Raw genomic sequence first — 21123 nt, 5'->3', positions numbered from 1 at the left:
AGTCGATCATCGCAGCCTATGACCAAGGTCGCGCCGCCCCTATGTGCGAAGTGTGCGGTGCACACAGGCGCGAAGACAATAAGGGGCCGCCACCGAAATTATTTACAATACACTTACACAACAACAAATTCTTTGTAGTGGAGTATTGATAAGTAAGTAGGTACAATAGGCAAAACATATAACTTGTAAGTAACAAAATATATAATGCATTTATAGTACAAGCATCCCAAGATTTACGTCAAAACAATAAGTCAAAATTAACAAATAATAAAAAAAATACATTAAAAATGAAGATTCGTAAAATTAGGAGGCGATTCATGGGTTTCGCACACAGGCGCCGCCGGGGGTCGGCGGGGCGCTGCCTATGACGTTCATAAGCAATGTCTGTATTTGCTTGTGCAACTAGGATATGGCTGGAATAGCTGAAAGTTGATCAATTAGCAATAATAAATAAATAATAAATATTTACTAACAATCACGCCACGCTAACAGTAACTGGTCCCGTGCTAAGTTCGTAAAGAACTTGTGTTACAGGTACCAGATAACGGAAATAAATGTAAGATTTTTATGATACACATACATATATTCAATATACATCCATAACCCTGGAAAAGACATTTTATATTCATCATATTAATCCTAAAAAGTCTTTAAGCAGTAGCCTCAAATACTCCATCTATTGCTACCTACACCTAAACACAAAATAAAACTTTACGAACTTGTTAAATTTCAGGCTTTTCGGGTTTAGCGCTAGATGGCGCTTGCACATGACTTTAGTGAAATTTGTGGTCAGGCTGTAATATTGTATCACACATTAAACCAATTTTTTTTTTTCCTACCTAAGCTGAGAGCCTTGAGAGGCTATATCAGCGTAACCCTAACTTTTGTAGGTGAGCTCACGGGGCTCAAACCTGATGACGTTGCTAACACGAACCCTAGCAAGAGCCGTGCTTCGCATAATCTACCACCGGATCGGAAACGCGACCCACTGAGAAGATCCGGCGAGAAACTCAGTGGGCTGTGTCTGAGAGTTAATTTACTCGTCGAGCCCTTCGTCGCAAGCGACGGGTTCGACGAGAACGGTGACCGGTGTTTGAAGTACCTAGAAGCACCGTTAGTGGATCGGGAGGATCCGAGATGATATTTCGCAATTGCCAATCGAATCATTTCAAAGCTTTAAAGTAATAGACATTTTAATGTACAATTTTTAACAGGTTCGTAAAGTTTTATTTTGTGTTTAAGTGTAAGTAGCAATAGATGAAGTATTTGAGGCTATTGCTTAAAGACTTTTTAGAATTGAAGGATTATTGGTGGTCCGGAAGCCTTTCCAGTTTCACCAGGACAGGTGGGCGAGCAAAGGCTCAGCCAGGAGGGGTGGGATTTGCTAACAGCTGCCCAGGCGCCTCCGAAGGAGACCTAACAACTTAAGACCAGCTGTTTCGCGAATGAATCAACTACCGGATCGGAATCGCGACCCGCTGAGAAGATCCAGCGATAAAATCAGCGAGCTGATTCATGGGTTAGGTTGCACGACAGAGAGTTCGACGAGTACGAAACGATACCTAATATAATATATACCTAATATAATAATACACCTACCTAATTGTACGTTCTACGACAAAGCCACGAGGTTGCCTCTCTCATGTGCGCCTGTCCTGGTGAAACTGGAAAGGCCTCCGGGCCACCAGTAATCCTTCAATAAAAAAAAAAAACCAAATAGCAAGCGCTTGCTTTATTGTCTTAATTTCGGAACCTGCTCTGGAATTGTTAGGTCTCATTTGGAGGCGCTCGGGCAGCTCCTCCTGGCTGAGCCTATGCTCGCGCACCTGTCCTGTTGAAACCGTAAGGCCTTCGAAGCACCAATAATCTTTCCTTGCGAAAAATTTAAATAAATAATGTCCCAACCACAACGTTCATGCTTTGGCGAAGCATATACGTATATGTTTAGTGACTTACTTATTTAAGATGTGGATGGGATGTGCGCCGACCCTAAGTAGCGGGATAACGATAAGAAGAAGAAGCTTTAAGGTGAGGCTCTAATGAAGAATTCGTGGCCTAAAAGTCAAGATGCTCGCTTTACTTCTATTATGCGATGCAATTATTCAGGTATCCAAATCCGGCAGGCAGGCACCTTATTTCTAAGGAAATACGTACCTATTTCATATGACGTGTTGTTAACGACTTCTGCCATGAAGGAATATAACATCGTGTAATAAAACTCAAAGCACAAGAATTACAAATTTGCGTAATTACTGGTTGTATGACACATTGAGAGCCCACATGGGTAAGTATTGCCTATTTTAAGTTAGTAATTCCGGGATGTGTGGGGAAGTTATTGTGCGGAATTGAGACTTCGCCCTCAAGGCAGAAGACAAGATTCGCGTTATCATGTATATGGGCTTTGGTTACCAGAAGAACCGGGAAATAAGTAAGTAAGAGAAAAAAAAAATCTATCTAGTCACTCACAGTCGTCCGGCCCTAAATTACGATTCCCTGTGTTATAAGAACCAGACACTGATATACATACTTATATATGTTTTAAATATATACATATACAGATAATAAACACTCATACAAGGAGCTAACACACATCTTCAGCTTGCGAGTGTTAGCTCGATGTGGGAATCAAACCCACGGCCCCCTGCGCAACAGTCAGGGCCGTAGTTTGCAACTATGAACTTATTTACCCATCTATGCTATAAAAACCATTTTATAATACCAAATCGTACAAGGCTATGTTGAGCCATCGGTGTACAAAAGCTCTTATAGGTTTTACTAATTGAAACTTTAACGGCCTTATTCATTAGGTATGAGTTATCAGAGGTTTACAATATAAGCTCGTTTTAAGAAGACTGTCAAAAATTATTTTTTGACAATTTCATAACCGGCTTATAAGTCTCGGAAAACTCATTAGGCATAAACCGCATAAAACCGGTTAATGACAGCCATGTAAAGACCATGTTTCCGACATGTGCACTTATTCACGCTTTGTATCCAAATAAATTTCCGGAACGGCTAATTCAAACCTGGGTACCCAGTTTAAGATTGAGAATTCGAAATCCCTCAATATGTTATTTCGGCATTGACTATGGTATCTGCGTATACCTGTAACCACCAAACAGTAGGTAACATTCAACTTAAAGTTTTTTATTGACATGTTTTTCGGGAACTTTCAATATGAGATTCGATTTCCGCGTGTGTGTATCAAAAGATACGTTTGATGTGCCTCGATATTTTCAGTAACCGTTATTGAGTTAAAATTGTAAGTTCAATTCACGAAAATCACCCCCGAAGAAAGATCGTAGTCCATAAATCATTTATGTTAATATTCAACAACAATGAGCCATACTATAGAGTGTTCTTAAAAGCTTACCCCGGAAATACTAGCGACTTCCCACCGGTTTCTGACGGTTTTACCTCGCATTTCCGTTGCCTTGTACAGGACGAGAATTTTGTTTTAGCTTCAAATACTAAGTTCAGAGATGATTTTTCAACACATGTAAATTAAACAAAATACAGTTATGGGAGTAAGGTGATTTTATTGAATTCACTTATATGTATATTAAGTCGGGTTATAATCAAGCTTGTAGCATTTATCTAACGATTAAAAAAATGCAATATAATATGTAATTGCTAAATAATTTTTGCAGGCTATTCAAATATGAAACTAAGAAAGATATGAAACAGTTTTGGAGTCTTGCCCACTTTAAAAATACACTTGTTAATAATTATTATAATTATTTTGTGAGTGACGTAGATTTACTGGTACTTTTTAGACGTACTGGTATAAAATATGGTTCGATAAAAAATAGTAAATACGATATGACGAGGGGCGAAATAATGTCCTGTTTTTTTTTTGCTTTTGTTTAGTATTGTTAGTACTTAATAGTATCTAATGTTTTAATTCTTTCATTCTGTGTGTAAGATCCGAAATATTTAAAATCAAAATCGTAAGTGGGTGAGATTGGCACACATTTTACAACGCGGCAGCAAGTAAATCAGAATTTTTGTTCTCTAAAAAATCGGGACGATTGCCGAGGACTTTTATTCGCAGTGCGTGTTAGATGTTTAAGGTGTAATTTATTATACGAAATACAAACCACAAGAAAATAAGCCACGGGGTATTTTCGCAGTGCGGGCTAAGTCTAATAAACAAATTACTCGTTTTTTTAATATTGCCGCGTTGACATTTCATAGAAAATTTAAATTGAGAATCGATCATTTAATCTCAGCTCATTTTAAAATTTGATAAGTGATATGTAGCTTAAGAACTATTATTGTTTAACCCTACTTAAACATTGTTAGGTACGTATTTCAATACAATAGTGTTAAGCATGTGACGTTGACAGCTTTTGGTAGTAAAATTTAATGCCATTAACGAAGTTTTTAGTGGAGTCGATTTATTTATGCATCATTTATCACGCCCAAAGTTCGGATTGAAGATTTGACAATCTTGACAGGCTTCATTTAATCTTCCTAAGTGTCTGGTACACGCTCTACTGAACTCTCCGAGTCGATTCAGCAATGAACCACGTCAAAAATATACATAGTAAGCAGATGAAAATTATGTCAATTAAGAAAACAACAAGCTTACCACATTGTTAGATTAAGATTTGTGATTTGTTTAATTGAATTTTCTCACCAACAGCTATAATTTGTCTGTAACATTTAGCTGATCCCGTTATTGTTCCTTGAATATTCGTAGCAATGTGAGTTTATTTTAATGAACGCGCATGAGCTGCAGGTACTTACGTCCGGTCCTGTGTAATTATCAGCAGTTAAGCAAATCCGGAAGATTCGCCTTCCGGCATTAGGTGGGTATTAGCTACATTAGGTGGGTATTTGATTTAAGTTTTTAATTCTAATTAATTTGTTAAATTTTTAACTTTAGCTAAGTTTTGTAAAATTTGATGCTAACAAAACTAGTTGTACCTAAAGTAAGCTGATAGAAAAGTGATACCAAAAGTTGCAGCAAGTAACTATTTGTTATGCAATACAGACCGGAAAATAATTTGTGTTCGACCTTATTAATAGTTTTTTTTTATCTATTTATATACCGCCTTTATAGAGTATGCGTGTCACCAGAATTGCTTTTGTGTAAAAACGGGATCAATTTACAAGATATACCTAACAAAGTGTGTACATACACTCCATTACCCATCTTACTTGTATTCCGTAAATACTATTATTTACCTGTCTGTGAGCATCTATGCCACGGTTTGAAGAATATAACTATAGATTAGACAACTTTATTGCGAATTTCCATACTATACAAGTATACCTAAGCGGGGAACAGTCTATTGTTTTACTGTTTGCTAACTTTCCTAGAATGTAGCAATACATATGCAAAGTTAGACAAAAAGCCAAAATTGAAGTCTAGAATAAGAATTGGCTATGTTAAAAAGTAAAAAGAATACAGACGTCTACGTGAATCTATTACCCATGTGAAAAGATTCCGATTTGCAATTCAAATTGTTTGTAGTGATAAAATGACATTCTTGACTAGCAACTTTTTTTGCGGGGTCGTTAGTTATTTAAATATACAACACAAAAATTTTCGAGATATGAAAATCAGTTTACATTGAAAAAAATAACTACTACTATTAATAATGTATCATGAATCTATTAAATCTCCAGGCTGTTGTCTGTCGTTTTTAAGATCTCTTATGAAGAAAGATATGTCATAGCGATCGGGGAGCGATGGATTGATGCCCTTTTCAAGACACGTGGGAAATATGCCTTAGTTAAAGACGAATTAGCTACAATCCATAATAATATAATAATGTGAAAGTTTGTAATAGTAGATATTATACTATGTTAGTCAAACACGCAATAATTACTGAAACGACTTGTATGAAATTTTGCATAAAAATAGTTTATTACCTGGATTAATACATAGAATACATTTTCTTACAGTAAATATCATGATCCGGGTTTACGCCGAGCGTGCCTGCTATGGTAAATACGACAGTGTATTCGTCGGTTCGCGATTTTCTGTGCCATCGCATCTACAAATTGAATGGCAGTTTATAGACCAGTAAGTGACAAAAGTAGCTCTTTATTATTATTATCCCTGTAAAATGCAATTTGTTTCATACTTTCTGAAATAAAAATTTACACAGGTGAAACTGCAGGCCACGCGGTTTTAATTATACTTTGCGTTCTTTATTTTTACTTTGCGACGTATAAAATATTTTGCAGTTTTAGTGGTTACGGGTAATAGCGTCCTTGTGAAAAGTAAGAAAAAATGGGTTACACAAAAATAGGGTACAAACTAAATATAGGCATATTCCATTTCTGTTATCATTATGACAATGGCAACCTGATAAAAATATCTGCTGTGTATATAAAATTAAATAAATAATAATAAATAAAACATACACAATATGGTATGTTATTTTCTAAGCAAATATTATCCATCGTCTTATGAATAAAGAGGATGTGAACATTTCTAAATTATTTACCGTCTTTGTAAGGCTATTTGCTGAGGAGTAAGCGGGTAAACGACGATTGATGTTTTTTTAGGACTAGATCCATGTAGGTCGGTAAACGTAAAGTCAAGTGGACCGAGGGCTCCATTTTGTGGTAATACTCTTCTTTGTCTACGATGCTATGCTATTAACTGCTATTATTGGTGGTAAATTTATTTATTTGTACTTTATTTTATTTATTTTTATTTTTTAAAACCATAATATTTTCTTAGTAAGAATTACTTATAATCTATGTTAGTAACTTAAAAAATCTAACACGTAACTATAATTATATACATTTTATATCATTACCTTTATTTATTTTTCTCCTTCCAAGTGCCTGCTGTAAAGGCAATCAGCAGTCCCTCGATCTTGCTCGATATGATTTGTTGCCTGAAAGACTGTTGCCACTGTCACGGACTCGATGCAATAACGATGCACATCCCTTCCGCATTATATATATATTATATAAGCTTAGTTATTTTTGTATCGACGACTAAACTAAAACACATTTCTTAAATTAGTATTTATTTGTAGTAATGCGTTTCGGTTTGAAGGGTAGGGCAGCTGTTGTAACTATACTGAGACCTTAGAACTTATATCTCAAGGTGGGTGGTGCATTTACGTTGTAGATGTTTATGGGCTCCAGTAACCCCTTAACACTAGGTGGGCTGTGAGCTCGTCCACCCAACTAAGCAATAAAAAAAATTATATTAACATTAAAATAAAAAATGTTTAGCCACAATTTGAGCTATTTGTTTCTCATATTAAACTCACTTTTTGCGATTGTTAATACGATTTCATTTACAAATCACTATGAGAGCCAGATTCCTTAAGAAACGATATGAATATAATACTATCACTATAGTATTATACTTATATCTTTTCTTAAGGATATTATTATATTGTATAGATATTGTATCTTAGTTTTAAAACTAAAGAAGCTTTCGTATTTATAGAGGTTTTGTGCAATAGGGTGGTTACTGGTACGGGTGGGTGTCGGATATTACAGGGGAAGTCCCGAAGCCATCGATCATCGTTACTGTCAAATGAACGAAGCGCCCTCTAACGAGGTAGGTGGTCACGACTTGGTGGACGCTGCCAACGCTACTGTTATCGTTATCTGACAACCGAAGTAAGTTACGAAAGATTATACTTAGTTTGCTATTACCAACATAACTTGAAATATTCACGTATTCAATACTTGCCGTTGAATGGTTTTAAATTGTCTGTATGGGTGGATATATACCTAGGTATTTTATTAGAAAAATTGGTACCTGTCTGAGGAATTCGAACACTGTTACATATAGGGGCGTTTAGACTCATTCGCGAAGTAGCTACTTTTGAGCTGTTAGGTCTCCTTCGAAGGCACTCGTGCTTCTGTTAGCTAATCCAACTCCTTCTGGCTGAGCATTTGCTCGCCCACCTGTCCTGAAGAAACTGGAAAGGCCTCCGGACCACAAGTAATCCTTTCATAACAAAAAAAAGAAAAAAGGGCATTTAGGTTACTACGAAATCGAAATAAATAATTTATTAGAATATAAAATACTACAACTAAAGAGTGAGCCGAATAAATCGTACAGTACCGAGTCGACTGTTTTAGACGAAATCAAATCACAGTTTAAAATATCGTACAAAATTTCAATTGTCTTTGCAAACTGAATTATTTCATGCTCGAAACGTTTGACCTGTCTCTACCAAAACTCCTTTCGCTCGCGATACAATTCGCCGACTGAACATTGTATTGTGTATCTAAATTTATTCGAAGACTATCTAAAAGCCTGAGCGTCATTTAACTTTGTGACAGCTTTGGTATTATTTGTTGAAAATAAATCTGTCCGTATCAAACTGACTGCTTTTCTTATAGCTCGGACGGACGAACGAGCTCACGGTCACATTAGTATTATGTGACTAGCCGTACTCGCCAGCTTTACCCACTCGCTGGGCATTAAAAATTAACATTATTATTTATTGCCATTATTATTAGGGAGTTCAACACTCATATAAATAAATATTAGCCTATTCATTAAGTACTTGTATTTTCTGCACGGATACGAAGTTCAGTAGTTATAACGGAATATCCGTAAAAACCACTGTAGATTTGCATCAGCAATAAGTTGGATGGTTGTAACGCCTTCACGTGAAAATATAATACACTAGCGGACTCGACAGACGTAGTTTTTTTTTTTTTTTTTTTTTTTTTTTTTATGATTGAAAGTTTACTGGTGGCCCGAAGGCCTTTCCAGTTTCACCAGGACACGTGGGCGAGCAAAGGCTCAGCCAGGAGAGGTGGAATTTGCTAACAGCTACCCGAGCGCCTCCGAAGGAGACCTAACAGCTCAAGAGTAGCTGCTTCGCGAATGAATCTACTACCGGATCGGAATCGCGACCCGCTGAGAAGATCCGGCGAGAAACTCAGCGGGCTGATGCATGGGTTAGGTTGCACGTCGACCTCTTTGTCGAGTTCGACGAGTACGGTTACCGGGGTCCCTAAGCCTGCCCCTAGTATTAGAGCTGAAGGCATCTAATGCAAAGGTTATTGGATCTGATGGATCCGTAAGGACGTGTCTAGGGCGTCGACGGTGACTGGCTCCTGCATGATCAGGATTCGGGGAGTAGTCAGCGGCGGCAACGATAAGGCGATTATCATGACGCATAGCCTTATCGAAGTATCGTTCCGACGCTGACTTCATGTATTTCCGAATTGATTCGAGGCCCAGGTCGTCGTGTAGGTCAACGTTCCTCACGAACCACGGAGCCCCGACAGCTAACCTGCAAAAGCGGGATTGTAGGGATTGGAGGGTGTCTATGTGTGTGCGGGCCGCGTGAGCGAACACCACACTCGCGTAAGTCATGACGGGCCTTATGCAAGTTTTGTAAAGTGTCACCTTGTTCCGAAGGGACATTTTACTCCGCTTACAGATCATGGGGTAGAGTCTACCGAGAATAAACGCGGCTCGGTCACGGACTGATTTTATATGCGGGCGGAATTTCATCGATGCATCCAGGGTAACGCCCAGGTACTTGACCTTCCTGGCCCAGGGTATGGGTTGTCTAAAGAGAGTAATCGGGGGTGTGAGATTCCTCCTCCTAATCCGGGAGGAAATCCGTGTGGAGCTTCCCCTCTGAAATAGCACCGCAGTACTTTTCGCTGGGTTGATGTCTATGCGCCATTTTCGGAACCACTGTCCTAGGGCTAGGGCTGCGCTCTGAAGCTTCTTCGCGATTAGGGACTTATTTCTACTAGAATAGTAAACAGTCGTGTCGTCGGCGAATAAAGCTAAATGGGTCGGCGGCGACCGGGGAATATCGTTGACGAATAAGCTAAATAGGAGGGGTGAGAGGACAGAGCCTTGCGGGACTCCAGCTGTGAGAGGTCGTGGGGAGGAGCGGGTTCCCTCGACTCGATATCGAAAAGAGCGGTTCGACAAGAAGTCCCGTATGATGAGCACGAGACTATCCGGCACGCCCATGTTGAATAGTTTGAAAATCAAACCATTGTGCCAGACTTTGTCGAACGCTTTTGCGACGTCGAAGAAGAGAGCTCCCGTGTATAACGGTTTTGGTCGATTAAGCCCCACAAGAATGTGCTCCGTGAGGCGGTGCACCTGTTGAACGCATGAGTGATTTGTACGGAATCCGAATTGTTCATCGATGAGAATGCCCTTGGATGAGACGAAATCTCTGAGGCGCTTGTAGAGCAGACGCTCATACAGCTTGCCTAGAGACATGAGGAGGCTAATCGGGCGGTAGCTCGTCGGATGATTTTTTGGTTTACCGGGTTTATGTATGCCGATAACGTCCGCTTCTTTCCACACCGCGGGAAAGATACAGTTCGCCATAGCGGCATTGAAAATAGATGCCAACATCACGATGAGTTGGACGGGTAGAAGTTTAATAACGCGGTTAGATATACCGTCGGAACCGGGAGCCTTGCGAAGACGTAGGTCTTTGATCAAGTCTTTAACTTCCATCGGGGTGACGGGTGGTAACGCATCCGAGGGTGGCAAGGAGGCTCTGCGTTCTACCTCACTGTCTACTAATTCTACATGAACAGGGTCCACGGATTGAGTGCTGGGCGTGCACTGGGTTTGCAATGTATCGGCCAGCAGCTCTGCTTTTTCGTCATCATCAAAGGCCGCGAGTCGGCCTGAGGGGCCTACGAGGGGGGGCATAGTTACTACCGTATCCGATTTGAGAGTACGAGCTAAGCGGTAGTAAGACCTTTGGGAGGGCGCGAGTCCTTCTAAGAAATCAGACCATCTGGCATCTCGGACTTCGGCGATGCGAGACTTTACGTCGCGTTGTAGGGCACGCATTCGAATACGATTTTCCGCGGTAGGATACCTGTCGTAGGCGCGTATCGAGGCGTTTTTAGCTCTAAGGAGTTTCCTAATATCGTCGGACAATTTGAAGCGGTGAAGGAAGTCCTCCGCTACAACTTGTTTCGATGGCCTATCTAATGTCGAGGTGATGTGTGATGTTAAGATGTCTATGGCTTCAGCGGTATCCTGAGGAGACGGGGTAGAGTCCGGGTTAAACGGGAGCGATGGTGGATCAGATTCAGCCAGGCTGATGCCCAGCGTGTGCCAATCCACCACAGTCCTCGTGACGGGAACGGAATCGGGAGCGCGACCGAGCTTCATAACGACGGGACGGTGGTCTGAATCTAACTCTGAAACTACTTCGATCGAGTGTAAGCGCAGAGTTACGTTTTTTAATAACGCTATGTCGAGTATATCCGGGCGATGCGCGATATTTAGCGGGTAGTGAGTCGGGGTTAACGGAACGACGATATCGAAGGCGAGATCATCGACTAACGCGTCAAGCCGCCTGCCATTCGGGGTTGTGGTGTGTGAGTTCCACCTGATGTGTTTACAATTTAGGTCGCCCGCCAGAATGACAGAGCTCCCCATACCGAGCAGCGCCTCGATATCACTGCTTAGAACGATCTTATCCGGTGGAAGATAAACGGACGCGATAACGATCGGCGCGTGTCCCGTCAGTGAGATTCGGCACACTGATGCTTCGATATTAGCGAGCGCGGGAGGATCGAGCGGGACGCAATGCAGGGCTCTTCTATAGTAAATGACGGTACCACCACCACGGGCAGAGAGCCTGTCGTTCCTGACCATGTTATAGTTCGCGATTTTAGGGTCACGGCGCGCGGGCTTAAGTAGGGTCTCCTGCACTAAAAAGATATCAATTTGATGGTCACGCAAAAAGTCAGAAACCTGATCACGTTGATTTGCGAGACCGTAAGCGTTAAAAAATCCTATCGTCACGGATAGGGGCTTTATTCTACTTGTATACGCCATTGATTACCGGCGGAGTGAGGGGAGGACGTACGTATTTAATGACGCGTATACGTCGGCGTATTCCTGCACAACGGCGATAAAGTGTTGTGCAGTGGAGGCAGCGCGAATGGCGTCGCCCAAAGCGTTAACGCGCTCAAAGTTGATCGACTGAAAGAAGTCGATCGCTAAAGCGAGATTTTCGGACGCGGTCGGAGGGCAAGTCGCGGGAGAGGGACGAGTCGCGGGGGCGGGACGAATCGCGGGGGAGGGAGTTGTAGCCGTGTTCGTGTACGGCAGCGGTTTCGCCCAGGCCGAGACACTGGGCACCGCTGCCGGAACGAACGCTGGCTTAGCCTGCGGCGCAGAGGGTGCCGAGGCTTTGATGTCTGGGCCGGAAGCTCGGAGGCGGTTTTGGCGGGCGACGCGGCGATTTATTTTCGGGGCTCGGGGGCATCCGCGGTAATTTGCGGGGTGACCCTGTGTTCGACACAGGACGCAGCTAGGTGGTTCCGTCGCGGTTTTTTGATCGCGAGTGCATAGGGCCGTGGCGTGATCGCCTAAACATTTGACGCATCGGAGGCGCGCGTGACAGTTACGGGAAGAGTGCCCATACAATTGACAGTTATGGCACTGGCTAGGAGTGCCTTTTTTATGGGGGGCTTCGACAGCGATACCAGAGAGCCTACAGACGGTCTGTGTGTTAAAGATTTTCTTACCCTCGGGGGTAGGCTGGAGAGCGACTAGAACCATATTATATGGCTCCCTACCGCGACCGGTGTGCATACGGTGCACAGAATTCACTGGTAGGCCTTGTTCTAACAGGTCGACTTTTACGAGCTCTACATCTAACTCTTTAGGGATTCCGCGTATTACAACGCGGAGTTCCCGCTCCTCCTGAAGCGTATAAGTGTGGAAGCTTATACGCTCCTTACGGAGGTAAGAGGTGAGGGCCCTATGGTCATCAGATGAATGCACCTTTATTTGGATGCCGTTCGCGAGGTTACGGGCATTCGTGAAATTGATATTTTTGGCCTTAGGGCCAGGGAAACTCGATCCCAAGCTGCCTTCTCTTGAAGGATTACCGGAGGAGGGGACTGGGTTTTATTTTGTGCCACCGGACGCGGCGACGGACTGGCACGGGCTGGAGGCGCAACGGGAGTCTGGGGGCGGGGGCGCGACGCGTTCGCGGCTTTGCTAATTTTAGCGGCCGCGGGAGCTCGAGACTCCGCGGCACGCTTCTTACCCTTTTGTACCAGGGTAAATCCATCCGTCGATGAGGCGGGGGCGAGGTCGACCTCCATCTCCGAGTCAGAGTCGGAGGACGAGGAGGCGGGCGCAGGTGACCTACGAGTAGGTGTTTTGGAGGGCGCGATGGAGGCCGCGGATGATCGCGCTGCTGGAACGGTGACCACGGCGGACGACGCAGCAGTTTTACTCGCCAGTATAGGCGACGCGGGAACGGCAGGCACGACGGAGGCTGCGGTGCTCGATGCAGAAGCTTTGCACGCAGGTACAGGCGACGCAGGAGCAGCCAGCTCGGCGGAGTCCACGAGAGGGCTCGCGGTGTGATCGGCCTTGAAGGCCTGAAACTCGGAAGTGAGCTTTGGGTAGCGAAGCCGGAGAAATTCCGCAAATACAGCGTCCATGATGGCTACGTGCCCAGGTGGGGCTACCCTGGGTCTTAGAAAACACTCGCCTTGCGGCGAGGCCCCAACTTCTCGGACCTGAGCGGTTCTATTGAACACAGGTGGCGATGCGGCACGATTACTACAGGACAAAGAAAAAACACAACAAAACGGAAATAACAAAAAGAAACAAAAAAATTAAACACTTCCAGGAAGACAGTTTGTCGGCAGATGTACCACGAACACAGAAATATCAAAAGGAAACAAAACAAATAAAAACTTCCAGGAAAAACACTTGGTCGGCAGATGTACCACGAACACAGGCCGCGCGAATAATGGCCGGGCTAACAAAAGCCGGGCGAACAAAGGCCGGGCAATCGAGTGGTCGATGAGCACGTCCGCACGTGACGGGTGCCTCTATAGGAATGACAGACGTAGTCCTGTGCATGCGTACAGAAAAACTCATTCAAGTCGATCCAACCGTTTGTTTAGTTGCAGTACAGATAAATAACCTAGTAAATCCAATCCTAGTAAATCAATCTAGTAAATCCAAATAAAAGATCCAATGCTGTGGGTCACGACGGAGTGAGCCGCCAGATGATAGTGCTGATTCTCGATTGTCTTCTTCCATCGTTACAACATTTAATCAATTCATCTTTGTCCTCTGGTACTTTTCCTGTACAGTGGCGCAAAGCATTTGTGATTCCCTTACCCAAAGTCTCTAATCCGACTCTTCCTACTCATTTCCGTCCCATATCGATTCTTCCTTTTCTGTCCAAGGTGTTGGAGGCCTGTGTACATAACCAACTGTCTCAGTTTGTTCATAAGAATGGTTTAATAAACTCTCTACAGTCTGGCTTCAGACCGGGCCACAGCACCATCTCCGCTCTCCTCAAAGTTACAGGCGATGTTAGGGCTGGAATGGAGGATACTAAAGTCACATTGTTGGCTTTGGTCGACTTCTCTAATGCCTTTAATACCGTCAGTCACGAAATCCTTTTATCTATCCTGTCCTATCTTATGATTTCGCCTGAGGTGCTGAAATGGTTTACATCATATCTTCGAGGGCGCCAGCAATCGGTCCGCATTGATGAGTCTTCATCTTCATGGCGTGATCTAGATACTGGTGTCCCTCAAGGCGGAATTCTCTCCCCTTTGCTTTTCTCTCTCTTTATCAATCTCATAACTCAGTCCCTTCAGTGTTCGTATCACCTGTACGCTGACGACCTACAGCTGTACTCGCAGGCTACTGTGGACTGTGTGTCTGAAGCGGTTCGCAGAGTGAATGGGGATCTAGAGGCTATATGCGATTGGTCTGGTAGGTTTGGTTTGACGGTCAATCCAACCAAATGTCAGGCGATTATTATTGGTAGTCCCCGTTTGTTGGGACGATTAGATTTTAGCTCACTCCCACCCGTAACTTATAATGGAGCAATTATACCTTTGAGCCCATCAGTCAAAAACCTTGGACTGTATATGGATTAGAATCCATATACAGTAACACCTGTACCGCCCAATCAAGTCTAGAGACTTGATTGGGCGGTACAGGTGTTGAATGTTAGTCGGAAGGTTACTGGATCTCTGCGTGCCCTTTATCGCTTCAAGAACTTTCTCCCTTTTAAGATAAAGTTGATGCTTGTTCAAGCTTTAATCCTGTCCATAATTGACTATGGAGATGTATGCTATCTTGACCTGAATGCAGACCTTTTGAACAAACTCGACCGCCTTCTCAACAACTGCATTCGTTTCATTTTTAATCTTCGCAAGTATGACCACGTGTCTACTTACCGTTCCGAAATAAATTTTCTTCCTATACGCGAGCGCCGCAATCTACATGCTCTTACTGCGCTTCATTCTATACTAACATGCCCAACTCCTCCCTCCTATCTGACTCAGTACTTTAAATATTTACATTCTTCGCACGATAAGGACTTGCGTTCCTCTAATAATTTACTCCTTCACTGTCCCACGCACAACTCTAGTTTAGTCCGTTCGTCTTTCGTAGTTCAATCTGTTCAACTTTGGAATTCACTTCCTCTTAATGTTAGGATGATCACTGATCGCCTAACTTTCAAAATAAAGGTACGCCAACTTTTTCTGGAGAAACTTAAAAACTTAACAATTTGACTTGCAATGTGTGTTCTGTGCAATATACTGTTTTCTTGTACTATATATATATATATGTATATGTGGTTCTATTTCTTTGTTATATTTTTAAGTTGTGTCTAAGTGTGTATATGAATATGTATGTGAATATGTGAGAGAGATTATATATAGATATATGTGTAAATTTTATATTATTATCATGATATAAAATTGTGTACGTTGTTTGTGTGATTATATATATATATATATATACCGTGTATGTGTTTATATATTGTATAATGTAGTTTGGTTGTTTCACATTAAATTATGCACCTACCACAGGATTCTCTACACCACCCTTGGTTGACTGGTAGAGAATGCCTCAGGCATTGAGTCCGCCATTGTACTTATGTGCATTAAGTTGAATAAATAAATAAATAAATAGTAAAAAATACACGCGCTGACTAATAACATAATTCTTTAAAAGAACAGAACATTTTTTCTCAAACATTTGAAATAACGCTTGAACAGATATTTAAAGAGGCATGATAATGAAAGCGTCGGCAAATAATGATAAATCTTTATGTAAAACCAGGTGACTATGTTTTTCGCTTTAAGATAAATAAACAATATTATAAAAATGGTCGATTTCTAACTTATTCTAAAGAAACGACCTCGTCTACAACGCTTCTCTTTAAAACGAGGCTATTTTTCGTAGCCTGTTTTTAATAATGTAGTCACAATAAACAGACATCATTTAGTTCTTTTCAAAGTAAAGTAAATGGGACAGGGTTGTAGAAGTTGCGTTCGACAAAATATAAATTTCGTATTTAAATCCTTTTTCAAAACAAATTTCTTCGACTTTCATTTCTTATCATATTCTTTTCATTCACTGAATTCATTATATCATTCACTTTCATTTCATATTCGACTTTTATAATAATACTAGCGACCCGCCCTTGCTTCGCTTCGGAAACATTAAAACACACATGAAACAAAACAAAAAAAAAAAAAGTAGCCTATGTTCATCAGGGACAATGTCGGCTTCTAATGGAAAAATAATTTTTCAAATCGGTCCAGTAGTTTCGGAGCCTATTCGAAACAAACAAACAAACAAATCTTTCCTCTTTATAATATTAGTATAGAAGAACACACCGGTATTTAAAGTTGATATACAATAGGTATGCGTTTTATTGGTTTGATTTTAATCAAATTTGCCATATTGACATAGAAATTATTACAGTTTTTAGTAAGATAAAATTAAATCAGTTTCTCGAGATTATTGTTAAGTCTTATTATCATATCATAATATTTATAGTTGAAATGTTTCCTAATTAAAGATGATTAAACCTACAAAATATTAATGTATTTAGTTTGCCTGTTTGCTATTGCTCTAAATACCACTCCAAGTAGTTTTTTTAAAAATCAAAACAATGGAATACTGTTGCGTAACTATTTTGTTGATTTTTTTACTTGTCGTAACAAACGGTTCTTCACTTTGCCGTCGCCTTATCGTCAGTCATTGGAATATTACGAGTATATAGTTTGGAAATATGAAACAGACAGCCCTTGTTTGTCTTTTGATCTTTTGATCCTTATAAAAACGGATTTGAAAGACTTTTTTTTTTTTAATTACGAAAACGGTGCCTTTTCTATCTATATATTTTTTTTAATCCGTGTATATCGATAAGTATGTTATATGAATTCATAGTTAGTATGTTTATTTGTCAATCTTTTTATCTAAAGTTACAGTAGGGACCTATCAACCATTGTAAAAGTGGCACAAGAACAAATGACAGGACAAACTGAATAAAAATACTTAGATTTACTTACCCATAAATCAACAGTACTAATATGTATACGTTAATAGTAATAAAACACGACCAGACTTAGCTGTCTATATGACTTAGCTTAGAAATATATGAAATAAACTGATTTATTGCATTGCGGGTCCTTTATACTTATGAACCAGTCAGTATTATATGATCATTTAGTTCTAACATTATTTATTTATAGTGTGGAATTATTTAAGACTACGCACAAATCACTCTTGGTTTAAAAATACTACTACCCTACAACGGTACGCACTATCGCGATTACATAGAATATTTTTAGATACTTTTTTTTAGTTCAGTATTCGACATGAATAAAAACATTATTACACAACATAAATTTTATGATCTTACTACACAAAATTCTCCATGGGATTATATGCAATTATTACCTCATAACGTAATGAAAGCGTCCGTGTGTTAAATAATGCCTACAGCGACTGTGTAAGCCCACAAGTTAATTGGATAAGACTTTTTTGCTGTCTACATACAGCAATAAAAAAAAAGTGCGTACGTACAAAGTACACATATCAGAAGTGAAACTTTTTTGGGCGAACTAATTTATGAGTCTTGCTTATATTTATACAAATCTAAAACTTTAGATTTCCGATAGAGGAAGGGAAAAAGGAAAATATGTTCCCGCCAAAAGTCTGTCAAATGTCAATCTCAAATCTCAGTGTTGACAGTTACATTATGTTAAGATTTCTAAATTGTAAATGACTTATATTTTGCCAATGAATGAATTGACTAATTTAATTTCATGCTATTTGATTAATGTTCCAAATTCTTTTCATTTCATTTCAATTCCTATTAACATTTTTCACAAAAAATAAATAAAATAATAGGCTGTATGGTATGATACATCTGCCTTTCCAGTTGGAAAAATACAACAACTAATACTACTGACATTTGACAAGTACTTAATTTCAATAGTAGTTTGACGTCACTTCCGTTGCATACCTGCGTGACGTTCTGTAAAAATTTTACCCTCATGCGCCTAAATAATTTTCACTTCAAATATATTTTACGACAGTAAATTTCCGACTTTTAATACTGTTTACTTCACACAAACGAAGCATTATAGTGTGCGCTTCTGTGCTGTCTACAATTATATCGTCCAGGAAAAATGCAACGCTTTTAGCTCTAACATAAATACAAGAGAAACTCTGACCATTAACCAAACAAGTACAGACACATTATCAGAAAGTACGTTGAATAAACTTTTATTTCCACGCTTGAGCCCGTGTATCCGCCAATAAAAGAGGTCACAGTCTGCATACGGTCACTATTGTCGCTGCACTAGCATTTCATTTTCTCGACGATGGGCTAGTATACTATTTATGTTAAAACAAAAATACAGATGAAGTTTTTTAGATGAGTATTGCAAGCGAGTTATGCTTTATGAAATATGTTTGGGATTTTGGGTTTTGTGTTTCTATCAATTCACTCAGACCGGACAATTTTATGGTCTGGCTATTGAAATTCATAATACTCGTATATTTTTAGTTGTTAGGTTAGATAATCTCTCTATCTGGAGCTAATCATTACATGAATTCTAAATTAACAAGAGCTTGAAGAAATGAAATTATCTTTCATATAATATTTGAATAGGTTTTAGCTACGTTGACCAAAAGCATAAAAGCTTTTAGCTAACGGTCAACGTAGCTACTACTGTTTTGTTTTTAAATATTTTCTGAATATTAATTTTATCGAGAAGTCTCAAAGAACGACTCAGTAAAAGTTAATATTTTACGCAACTTATAAATCAATTTTCCAGATTTATTCAAATTGTTTCAGAATCTCTTTAGCTTGCCCAGTTTTAGATTAACAGTACATTTTACCTTTTAAATTTACAATTGATTCATAAGTTTAGAAAATTTCAATCACCGAAATCGTATTCAGATTTAGTAAACAACACCCTAAAAACAGTAAATTTCCGGATTAATCAATACGTTATTGTTAATCAATATGCTCAGTTTAATCATTGTGAATTATTCAAATTTTAATCCGAACACAATTTGTTTGACAGAATTAATTAAAAGTTAGTCTTATTTGCGGTCTCTATGAACGCATAAAGCCGAAATGGACAACCGCAGAAAATGTGTTATCGGAAATTTCGATCTGATTTTTTTTTCTCTTACCTGTTACCTTCAATATCGCAAACGGACATTTAGGAAGCTATAATATAATCGTATCTGTGAACTACTCATTCGATTAAGCATTCGGCTCACAGTACTAAGCAAGAGGGCAGAAGTGTTATTGTGTTGTTCTCCACAATAATCAAGCTCCGCAGACCGTTTCAATATTAGCTTGCCATTTGCCTGTTATTACGTTGGAATTTGCGTTGCTAACCCTCCTCTATTCCTAGCTACTTGAGCTATAAGCGGCGCAATAACGTTGTTGACTGTACCGGCCGAGGGGACAATTGTATTGTTATAGATACAAGAGTTACCTCGCTTCGTCTCGGAAATGCTAACACGGAAATCAATGTCAGCCTTTAGTATTGCGACTTTGTTTTTAAAATCAAATACTTTAAACACTATTCTTCGAAGGTATTGAAATATAGCATCGTGTAACTACATAGTTTCGGGTAGCACATACGGTAGGTATTTTACTGAATTTTTACTACCAGGAAAATCAACTAACATTTTACACGAAAAATAATTCGTTACTTATCAATTGAGAGATAATACAGCCATGAATAAAAACATTTTCAGATTTCGGCTTCGAAGTTAAATTTATAATTTATGCATAAAATGTGCTTAAAACTCATCCTAACAAGCACGCTTGAGTTTAATGGATGGTCGAGTTAAAAGCAGTTTACCGAACGTGTGCGAAGTATATGTATTTTAAAACACAAGTTATTTAGAAAAAAATAGGAATAGACTAGCAGACCCAGCAGACTTCGTAGTGCCTCAATCGATAAATAAAAGACCTAAACTTTTGTATAAAATAAACTTAAAACAAACAAAAGGAATCTGTCCGACGGGGGACACATCAAAGGAAAAACAAAATTGTTATTTTTATTTAATTCCAAGCATTTGCATATTTATTTACCTTTTAAACCTTCTCTGGACTTCCACAAATAATTCAAGACCAAAATTAGCCAAATCGGTCCAGCCGTTCTCGAGTTTTAGCGAGACTAACGAACTGCAATTCAATTTTATATAACTAGTCAGGTCATAAGTATTGTCACACAGTAAAAACTTTTCTTTTAGAATGCTGGCCACAAAAAAGTTTATTGAATTCGAATTTCGAATTGTTCATGAAAATAAAAATGTATACTTTTAGAATTTTACTCATTTTTAAATATGGAGTGGACGCTTAAAGAAAACCGTGTTGCAGTTATCGCGTTGCATCGTTGCGGTTACGCGCCAATTCAAATTTTTAACATACTGAAAAATTTTAATATAACCAAAAGATTCGTTTATCGTACCATCAAACGATACAATGAAGACTCTAGTGTAGATGACAGGTCAAGAAGTGGTCGCCCTCGGTCTGTTAGGACTCCAGCAGTGATAAAAGCTGTGAAGGCGCGAATTCAAAGAAATCCTAAACGTAAGCAGAAACTGTTGGCCCTTCAGATGGGGTTAAGCAGAACCACGGTGAAAAGGGTGTTAAATGAAGACTTAGGGCTTCGGGCATATCGAAGAAAAACAGGACATCGTTTGAATGCTCGTCTAATGGACCTGAGACTGAAGAGATGCCGCGCTTTGTTGAAGCGGTACGCGGGAAAAAAATATCGGGAAATTATTTTTTCGGGTGAAGAAATTTTTACCGTAGAAGAGAGCTACAAGAAACAAAATGATAAGGT

This window comes from Bombyx mandarina, chromosome 01 (genome assembly GCF_030267445.1).
Source record: "Bombyx mandarina strain Sakado chromosome 01, ASM3026744v2".
NCBI lineage: Eukaryota > Metazoa > Arthropoda > Insecta > Lepidoptera > Bombycidae > Bombyx > Bombyx mandarina.
The sequence above is the reverse complement of the archived record's forward strand: the minus strand, read 5'-3'. Positions refer to the sequence as shown.